Source organism: Triticum aestivum, chromosome 5B, assembly GCF_018294505.1.
Source record: "Triticum aestivum cultivar Chinese Spring chromosome 5B, IWGSC CS RefSeq v2.1, whole genome shotgun sequence".
Classification (NCBI taxonomy): Eukaryota; Viridiplantae; Streptophyta; class Magnoliopsida; order Poales; family Poaceae; genus Triticum; species Triticum aestivum.
Genome location: NC_057807.1, coordinates 639,225,478 through 639,236,302, shown reverse-complemented (window position 1 = coordinate 639,236,302; position 10,825 = coordinate 639,225,478).

Sequence of the window (10,825 nt, the reverse complement as noted above, 5' to 3'; positions counted from 1 at the left end):
CTGGTGTTCACAATCTTCCATAGATTATTCGGAGGAGGAACCCTCCTTGCAATGCCGAAGACAATATGCACGCCGGACTCGTCGTCATTGAAGCCTGGTTCAGGTGCTACCGAGGGAGTCCTGGACTAGGGGGTGTCCGGATAGCCGAACTATCATCATCGGCCGGACTCCAAGACTATGAAGATACAAGATTGAAGACTTCGTCCCGTGTCCGGATGGGACTTTCCTTGGCGTGGAAGGCAAGCTTGGCGATACGGATATGTGGATCTCCTACCATTGTAACCGACTCTATGTAACCCTAGCCCTCTCCGGTGTCTATATAAACTGGATGACTTTAGTCCGTAGGACGAACAACAATCATACCATAGGCTAGCTTCTAGGGTTTAGCCTCCTTGATCTCGTGGTAGATCTACTCTTGTAACACACATCATCAATATTAATCAAGCAGGACGTAGGGTTTTAACTCCATCAAGAGGGCCCGAACCTGGGTAAAACATCGTGTCCCTTGTCTCCTGTTACCATCCGCCTAGACGCACAGTTCGGGACCCCCTACCCGAGATCCGCCGGTTTTGACACCGACAACATCCTTGCTTAGCTTTACTTCTCTTATAGTTGCAGTTTGTCCCTTTTTATAAAACATAGGGGGAGTGTTGATCCTAGTGTGTGCACTTTGCATTTCAAGGCATATTTATCTGGTGCACACATCTAGGGGAGCCCGTCTATATTTTGTGGTTTTGGGTTTGCTTGTACAACTATTGCTTTCCCTTGCAAATCTCGTATTGTCATCAATCCACCAAAAGGGGGAGATTGTTAGGGCATATTTCTCCTTTAGTGGTTTTGGTGATTTGTGAAAATACGGTTTGCGGACTAACTGTGTGCATCGAGCTTCTTCAGAGACTACTCTAGGTGACACAAGATGGTGGAGCCCCTCCAAAACCTTCTACAGAAGATAGTGTTTTCCTATCGATTTATTTTCAGTGGTTTGAGTCGTAGGAATCGCGTATTATTAAGAGGGGATCCGTGTTGGAATGGTTTGGGTGGAATCATCACGTGCATCGCCTTTCTTCCACCCTCCTTGCCTTTCTGTTTGCCTATAGCTTGCCTGACCTGTTTTCCTATGTCAACCAAAGTTAGAACCAGCAGTAGTACCGCTTGTAACCATGGTAGTACCGCCCAACGGTACTACCGCTGGTTACTACCAGTCCACTACTGCTTACGAGGTTCCCTTCTCTACAATGTTTGGTTGCCTCTGTTATATTTAGCGGCATTGGCACGACAGTAGAACGGTAGTACTGCTCGCACGGTACTACCGCACCTAGCGCCGTTGCCAGTACCACTTGGGGGTTCCCCTCCTGTGCTACTTTTGGTTACCCGTTTTTCTTAACGGGTACTAGAGCGACAATAGAGCGGTACTACCGCTTGGCATGGTACGGCCACCCTTACTCGCTCTAGTACTGCTTCTCTATTCTATATAGAACCTCTTTGCGGTAGTACCGCTTGGGGCTCTGGTAGTACTGCTACCTCTTGAGCATGCATTGGTTTTCCCTTGAAGAGGAAAGGGTGATGCAACAAAGTAGCATAAGTATTTCCCTCAGTTTTTGAGAACCAAGGTATCAATCCAGTAGGAGGTTAGACGCAAGTCGCCTTGTACCCGCACAAACAAATAAGAACCTTGCAACCAACGTGGAAAAGGGGTTGTCAATCCCTTCACGTCCACTTGCAGAAGTGAGATCTAATAGAGATAATAAGATAAATATTTTGGTATTTTTGTTGTATAGATTGAAAAGTATAGATTGCAAAATAGTAAACGAGATGCAATGTAAATAAAAGAGATATAGTACGATGGAAAAGAGACCCGGGGGGCATAGGTTTCACTAGTGGCTTCTCTCAAGATAGCATATCTTACGGTGGGTGAAAAATTACTGTCGAGCAATTGATAGAAAAGCGCATATTTATGAGAATATCTAGGCATGATCATGTATATAGGCATCACAACCGTGACACGTAGATCAAAACAATTCTGCATCTACTACTATTACTCCACACATCGACCGCTATCCAGCATGCATCTAGAGTATTAAGTTCATAAGAACAGAGTAACACATTAAGCAAGATGACATGATGTAGAGGGATAAACTCAAGCAATATGATATAAACCCCATCTTCTTATCCTCGATGGCAACAATACAATACGTGCCTTGCTGCCCCTGCTGTCACAGGGAAATGACACCGCAAGATTGAACCCAAAGCTAAGCACTTCTCCCATTGCAAGAAAGATCAATCTAGTAGGCCAAACCAAACTGATAATTCGAAGAGACTTGGAAATATATCAAATCATACATATAAGAATTCAGAGAAGAATCAAATACTGTTCATAGATAATCTTGATCATTAACCCACAATTCATCGGATCTCGACAAACACACCGCAAAAAGTATTACATCGAATAGATCTCCAAGAAGATCGAGGAGAACTTTGTATTGAGAAACAAAGAGAGAGAAGAAGCCATCTAGCTAATAACTATGGGCCGGAAGGTCTGTGGTAAACTACTCACACATCATCGAAGAGGCTATGGTGCTGATGTAGAAGCCCTCCGTGATCGATTCCCCCTCCAGCGGAGCACCGAAAAAGGCCCCAAGACGGGATCTCACGGGTATAGAAGGTTGCGGCGGTGGAAATAAGGTTTCGTGGTGCTCGTGGATGTTTTTGGGGTATATGAGTATATATAGGCGAAAGAAGTAGGTCGGTGGAGCCACGAGGGGCCCACAAGGGTGGGGGGCGTGCCTACCCCCCTGGGCGCGCCCTCCTACCTCGTGGCCACCTCGTTCTTTCCTTGACGTCCACTCTAAGTCTCTTGGATTGTGTTTGTTCCAAAAACGATTCTCCCGAAGGTTTCATTCCGTTTGGACTCCGTTTGATATTCCTTTTCTCCAAAACACTGAAATAGGCAAAAAATAGCAATTTGCACTGGGCCTCCAGTTAATAGGTTAGTCCCAAAAATAATATAAAAGTGCATAATAAATACCATTAAACATCCAAAACTGATAATATAATAGCATGGAACAATCAAAAATTATAGATACGTTGGAGACGTATCAAGCATCCCCAAGCTTAATTCCTGCTCGTCCACGAGTAGGTAAATGATAAAAACAGAATTTTTGATGTGGAATGCTACCTAACATATTTATCAATGTAATCTTCTCTAATTGTGGCATGAATATTCAGATCCATAAGATTCAAAACAAAAGTTTAATATTGACATAAAAAGTGATAATACTTCAAGCATACTAACAAAGCAATCATGTCTTTTCAAAATAACATGGCCAAAGAAAGATATCCCTACAAAATCATATAGTGTGGCTATGCTCTATCTTCATCACACAAAATATTTAAATCATGCACAATCTTGGTTTCAACCAAGCAATTGTTTCATACTTTAGTATTTTCAAACTGTTTAAATCTTCACGCAATACATGAGCGTCAGCCATGGACTTAGCACTATAGGTGGAATAGAATGGTGGTTGTGGGGAAAACAAGAAGGAGAAGATAGTCTCACATCAAATAGGCGTATCAACGGGCTATGGAGATGCCCATCAATAGATATCAATGTGAGTGAGTAGGGATTGCCATGCAACAGATGCACTAGAGCTATAAGTGTATGAAAGCTCAAAGAGAAACTAAGTGGGTGCGCATCCAACTCGCTTGCTCACGAAGACCTAGGGCATTCTGAGGAAGCCCATCATTGTAATATACAAGCCAAGTTCTATAATGAAAATTCCCACTAGTATATTAAAGTGACAACATAGAAGACTCTCTATCATGAAGATCATGGTGCTATTTTGAAGCACAAGTGTGGTAAAAGGATAGTAGCATTGCCCCTTCTCTCTTTTTCTCTCTCTTTTTTTGTGGGCTTCTTTGGCCTCTTTTTTTTAGTCCGAAGACTCATACCGACTTGTGGGGGAATCATAGTCTCCATCATCCTTTCCTCACTGGGACAATGCTCTAATAATGAAGATCATCACACTTTTATTTACTTACAACTCAAGAATTACAACTCAAACTAGAACGAAATATGACTCTATATGAATGCCCCGACGGTGTACTGGGAATGCAATGATCAAGAGCGCATTTATGAAAATTATGAAGGTGGCTTTGCCACAAATACGATGTCAACTACATGACCATGCAAAGAGCAATATGACAATGATGATGCGTGTCATATGAATGGAACGATGGAAAGTTGCATGGCAATATATCTCGGAATGGCTATGGAAATGCCATAATAGGTAGGTATGGTGGCTGTTTTGAGGAAGGTATGTGGTGGGTGTATGGTACGGGCGAAAGTTGCGCGGCACAAGAGAGACTAGCAATGGTGGAAGGGTGAGAGTGCGTATAATCCATGGACTCAACATTAGTCATGAAGAACTCATATACTTATTGCAAAAATCTACAAGTCATCAAAAACAAAGTATTACACGCATGCTCCTAGGGGGATAGATTTGTAGGAAAAGACCATTGCTCGTCCCCAACCGCCACTCATAAGGAAGACAATCAATAAATAAAATTGTGCTCCAACTTTATCACAAAGCGGTTCACCATACGTGCATGCTACAGGAATCACAAACTTCAACACAAGCATTCTTTAAATTCATAATCACCCAACTAGCATGACTCTAATATCACCATCCTAATGTCTCAAAACAATTATCAAGCATCAAATTGATCATAGCATCCAATTCACTTTCTATGATAGTTATTATACCCAACTTGGATTCCCATCATTCTAGGACCAATTTTATAACCATAGCAAATACCATGCTGTTCTAAGAGACTCTCAAAATAATATAAGTGAATCATGAGAGATCAAGAATTTCTTCAAAATTAAAAGCCACCGTCGTGCTCTAAAAGATATAAGTGAAGCACTAGAGCAAAAACTATCTAGCTCAAAAGATATAAGTGAAGCACATAGAGTATTCTATAAATTCTAATCAAGTGGGTTTCTCCCAAAAGTTGTGTACAGAAAGGATGGTTGTGGTAAACTAAAAAGCAAAGACTAATATCATACAAGACGCTCCAAGCAAAACACATATCATGTGGCGTATAAAAATAGGGATGCCTTCCAGGGGCATCCCCAAGCTTAGGCTTTTGGTTATTCTTGAATATCTTGGGGTGCCATGGGCATCCCCAAGCTTAGGCTCTTGCCACTCCTTATTCCATAGTCCATCAAATCTTTACCCAAAACTTGAAAACTTCACAACACAAAACTCAACAGGAAATCTCATAAGCTCCATTAATGCAAGAAAGAAAAACCACCAGATAAGTTACTGTAATGAACTCATTCTTTATTTATATTGGTGTTAAACCTACTGTATTCCAAGTTCTCTATGGTTCATACCCCTACATACTAGCCATAGATGCATCAAAATAAGCAAACAACACACAAAAGGCAGAATCTGTCAAAAACAGAACAGTCTGTAGCAATATGTAACTCTAGAATACTTATGGAAGCCCAGAAATTCTACAAAATTAGGAAGTTCTAGGTAATTTGTTTATTAATCTTCTGCAAAAATAATCAACTGAAAATCACGTTTCCATGATTTATGAAAACTAATCTCGTGTGTGCAAAAGTTTCTGTTTTTCAGCAAGATCAAATTAACTATCACCATAGGTTATCCTAAAGGTTTTACTTGGCACAAAGACTAATTAAAACACAAAACCACATCTAACAAGAGGCTAGATGAATTATTTATCACTAAACATGAACAAAAATCAAGGAACAAAAATAAAATTGGGTTGCCTCCCAACAAGTGCTATCGTTTAATGCCCCTAGCTAGGCATTGATAATTTTAATGATGCTCACATCAAAGACAAGAATTAAAGTACAAAGAGAGCATCATAGAACACGTGATAAACACATCTAAGTCTAGCATAATTCCTATGCATAGGCATTTTATAGGCAAACAAATTATCATAGCAAGCAAAAACTAGCATATGCGAGGAAGAGGAAAGAAACAATAGCAATCTCAACATAACAAGAGGTAATTTGGTAACATGAAAATTTCTACAACCATATTTTCCTCGCTCATAATAGTTGCATATGGGATCATAAGAAAATTCAACAAAATAGCTATCACATAAACTATTTTCAACATGATCCACATGCATGCGAAGTTGACACTCTTCCACAATAGTGGGATTATCATTAACTAAAGTCATGACCTCTCCAAACCCACTTTTATTAAAAATACCATAAGATTGTACTTTCTCCAAATGTGTGGGATCTAAAGTTGACACTCTTCCAAACCCACTTTCAATATTCTTGCAAACACTATTATCAATCTCATATTAATCATGGGGCTTAAACAAATTTTCAGGATCATAAGAAGAATCACCCCAATCATGATCATTGGAACAAGTAGTAGACATAGAAAAAACGAGCATCCCCAAGCTTAGGGTTTTGCATGTTATTAGCACAATTGACATCAAGGGAATTTATAGTAAAATCATTGCAATCATGCTTTTTTTCAAGGATCTATCATGAATCTCTTCATAAATTTCTTCATCACAATTTTTAGATTCATGAATTTCAAGCAAAACCTCATAAAGATAATCAAGTGCACTCAAATCACTAGAAGTTGGTTCATCATAACTGGATCTCTTAAAAGATTAGAAAGGGGATGAGGATCCATAAACTCTTAGCAAGCGAAGATGCAAGCAAAAAGAAGGCACATGGTAACACAAGATCGAACGGAAGGAGGGCGAATAAAATGGCAAAGGTGAAGTGGGGGAGAGGAAAACGAGAGGCAAATGGCAAATAGTGTAATGCGAGGGATAAGAGTTTGTGATGGGTACTTGGTATGTCTTGGCTTGTGCATAGATCTTTCCGGCAACGACGCCAGAAATCGGCGAGTTGTCGAGAGATCAAATCTTGACTTGACTTGGCGTAAGCCTCCCCGGCAACGGCGCCAGAAATCCTTCTTGCTACCTCTTGAGCATGCGCTGGTTTTCCCTTGAAGAGGAAAGGGTGATGCAGCAAAGTAGCGTAAGTATTTCCCTCAGTTTTTGAGAACCAAGGTATCAATCCAGTAGGAGGTTACATGCAAGTCGCCTTGTACCTGCACAAACAAATAAGAACCTTGCAACCAGTGCGGAAAAGTGGTTGTCAATCCCTTCACGGCCACTTGCAAAAGTGAGATCTGATAGAGATAATAAGATAAATATGTTTGATATTTTTGTTGTATAGATTGAAAAGTAAAGATTGCAAAATAGTAAACAAGATGCAATGTAAATAAAAGAGATATAATACGATGGAAAAGAGACCCAGGGTCCATAGGTTTCACTAGTGGCTTTCAAGATAGCATATCTTATGGTGGGTGAACAAATTACTGTCGAGCAATTGATAGAAAAGCGCATACTTATGAGAATATTTAGGCATGATCATGTATATAGGCATCACGTCCATGACAAGTAGATCGAAACGATTCTGCATCTACTACTATTACTCCACACATCGACCGCTATCCAGCATGCATCTAGAGTATTAAGTTCATAAGAACAGAGTAACACATTAAGCAAGATGACATGATGTAGAGGGATAAACTGAAGCAATATGATATAAACCCCATCTTTTTATCCTCGATGGCAACAATAAAATACGTGCCTTGCTTCCCCTGCTGTCACTGGGAAAGGACACCGCAAGATTGAACCCAAATCTAAGCACTTCTCCCATTGCAAGAAAGATCAATCTAGTAGGCCAAACCAAACTGATAATTCGAAGAGACTTGCAAAGATATATAAATCATACATATAAGAATTCAGAGAAGAATCAAATATTGTTCATAGATAATCTTGATCACAAACCCACAATTCATCGGATCTTGACAAACACACCGCAGAAAGTATTACATCAAATAGATATCCAAGAAGATCGAGGAGAACTTTGTATTGAGAAACAAAGAGAGAGAATAAGCCCATCTAGCTAATAACTATGGACCCGAAGGTCTGTGGTAAACTACTTACACATCATCGGAGAGGCTATGGTGTTGATGTAGAAGCCCTCCGTGATCGATTCCCCCTCCGGAAGAGCGCCGAAAAAGGCCCCAAGATGGGGTCTCGCGGTTATAGAAGGTTGCGACGGTGGAAATAGGGTTTCGTGGTGCTCGTGGATGTTTTTGGGGTATATGAGTATATATAGGCGAAATAAGTAGGCCGGTAGAGCCACGAGGGGCCCACGAGAGTGGGGGGGGGGGCGCCTACCCCCCTGGGCGCGCCCTCCTACCTCGTGGCTGCCTTGTTGCTTCCTTGACGACCACTCCAAGTCTCATGGATTGCGTTTGTTCCAAAAACGATTCTCCCAAAGGTTTCATTCCGTTTGTACTTTGTTTGATATTCCTTTTCTGCAAAACACTAAAATAGGCAAAAAACAACAATTTGCACTGGGCCTCCGCTTAATAGGTTAGTCCCAAAAATAATATAAAAGTGCATAATAAAGCCCATTAAACATCCAAAATAGATAATATAATAGCATGGAACAATAAAAAATTATAGATACGTTGGAGATGTATCAAGTACCGCCCCTGCGGCACTACCGCCCTCTGTCTCCTTTGACTTCTGTGCTAGGACTGAGTAGTACTGCCTAAGCCGGTAGTACCGCTTAGCTGCGGGCTGAGAACAGAAAACGTTTACTTTCTGCCCCTATATAAAGGGGTTCTTCTTCTCCAAGAAGACTCACCTCTTTTCCCCCCCAAGCTCCATTGTTGCTCCAAAGCCCATTTTTGCCCGATCTCTCTCTCTCTCTAGCCAATCAAACTTGTTGATTTTTTAGGGATTGGTTGAGAAGGCCCAGATCTATACTTCCACCAAGAGATATTTGATTCCCCCCACTAATCCCTTGCGGATCTTGTTACTCTTGGGTGTTTGAGCACCCTAGACGGTTGAGGTCACCTCGGAACCACAATCCATTATGGTGAAGCTCCATGGTATTGTTGGGAGCCTCCAATCAAGTTGTGGAGATAGCCCCAACCTTGTTTGTAAAGGTTCGGTCGCCGCCTTCAAAGGCACCACTAGTGGAATCATGGCACCTTGCGTTGTGTGAGGGCGTGAGGACAATACGATGGCCCTAGTGGCTTCTTGGGGAGCATTGTGCCTCCACACCACTCCAACGGAGACGTACTTCCTAAAAGGGAAGGAACTTCGGTAACACATCCTCGTCTCCACCGGCTCCATTTGTGGTTATCTCGTTCCTTTACTTTGTGCAATCCATTATTGTGTTGTATCCTTTGCTTGCACTTGTTGTTGTTGTTGTTTGCATCATATAGGTTGTTCACCTAGTTGCACATCTAGACAACCTATTTGTTGCTAAACCTAATTTGTTAAGGAAAGCTAAAAATTGTTAGTTGCCTATTCACCCCTGCTCTAGTCAACCATATCGATCCTTTCAACATGGATTGATCTTCACGAGAAAGACGAGCATAAAAATTCAGAATAATAATTTCTCTAGAGAGCTCATGATTGGGGCATGAATATAAAATTAACTTAAGCCTCCCCCAAGCTAGAGTGGTACTTTCTCATTCACGAGGCCAAAAGTTATATATATAATTCCGATCATGATGAACTAGATGCATATGATAAAAAAATTGGTGAAATTCCAACTTCAATCGATTCCACTCCCAAGATCCAATATGATCGCATAGCATATACCATGTCAATGCCTTTCCCTTCAAAGATAAAGGGAAAACCTTCTTCTTAGATTCATATCCAGATAGATCTGCAAGCTTAAATAATCCACAAATTTCATCCACATATATCAAATGCATATCAGGTTGTTCAGTTTCATCTCCTGCATAAGGATTAGCTAGCAGGTGTTCTATCATAACCGAAGGAATTTCATAACCAATATCTTGAGTAGGTGAAGTAGGTTGAGGGGCAACTAATTGTGGTTTCGGTCGAGGTGAAGATACCTCGAACAAACCCCTCAAAGGATGATTCTCCATAGTAACAAGTGACAATAAATTTCAGCATGTAGTAATAATTTTTCCTTACCAAGAGCGCTTCACTCCCCGGCAACGGCGCCAGAAAAGAGCCTTGATGACCCACAAGTATAGGGAATCAATCGAAGTCCTTCTGATAAGTAAGCGTGTCGAACCCAACGAGGAGCAGAAGGAAATGACAAGTGGTTTTCAACAAGGTAATAACTGCAAGCACTGAAATAATCTTTATTTAACAGGCAGTTTAATACCAAGATAATTTGTAACGAGAAAGTAACAGTAACGATAAATAAAGTACAACAAGGTAGCCCAATCCTTTTGTGGAAAAGGACGGGCCAAAATGGTTTCTTATAATAAGCAAAGCGTTCTTGAGGGTGCACGGGAATTTCACCATGTCTCTTTCATCATGTTGGCTTCATTCGTGTTCACTACTTTGATAATTTGATATGTGGGTGGATCAGTGCTTAGGTTCTGTTCTTACTTGAACAAACCTCCTACTTATGATTAACCCCCTCACAAGCATCGGTAACTACGAGAAAAGTATTAAGATAAAATCTAACCATAGCATTAAACTTTTGGATCCAAATTGGTCTCTTACGAAGTAGCACATAAGCTAGGGTTTAAGCTTCTATCACTCTAGCAACCCATCATCTAATAAATACTCCACAATGCATTCCCTTTGGCCCTAATAAGGTGAAGTGTCATGTAGTCGACGTTCACATGACACCACTAAGGGAATCACAACATACATATCATCAAAATATCGAACACATATCAAGTTCACATAATTACTTACAACATGACTTCTCCTGTGACCTCAAGAACAAAAGTAACTACTC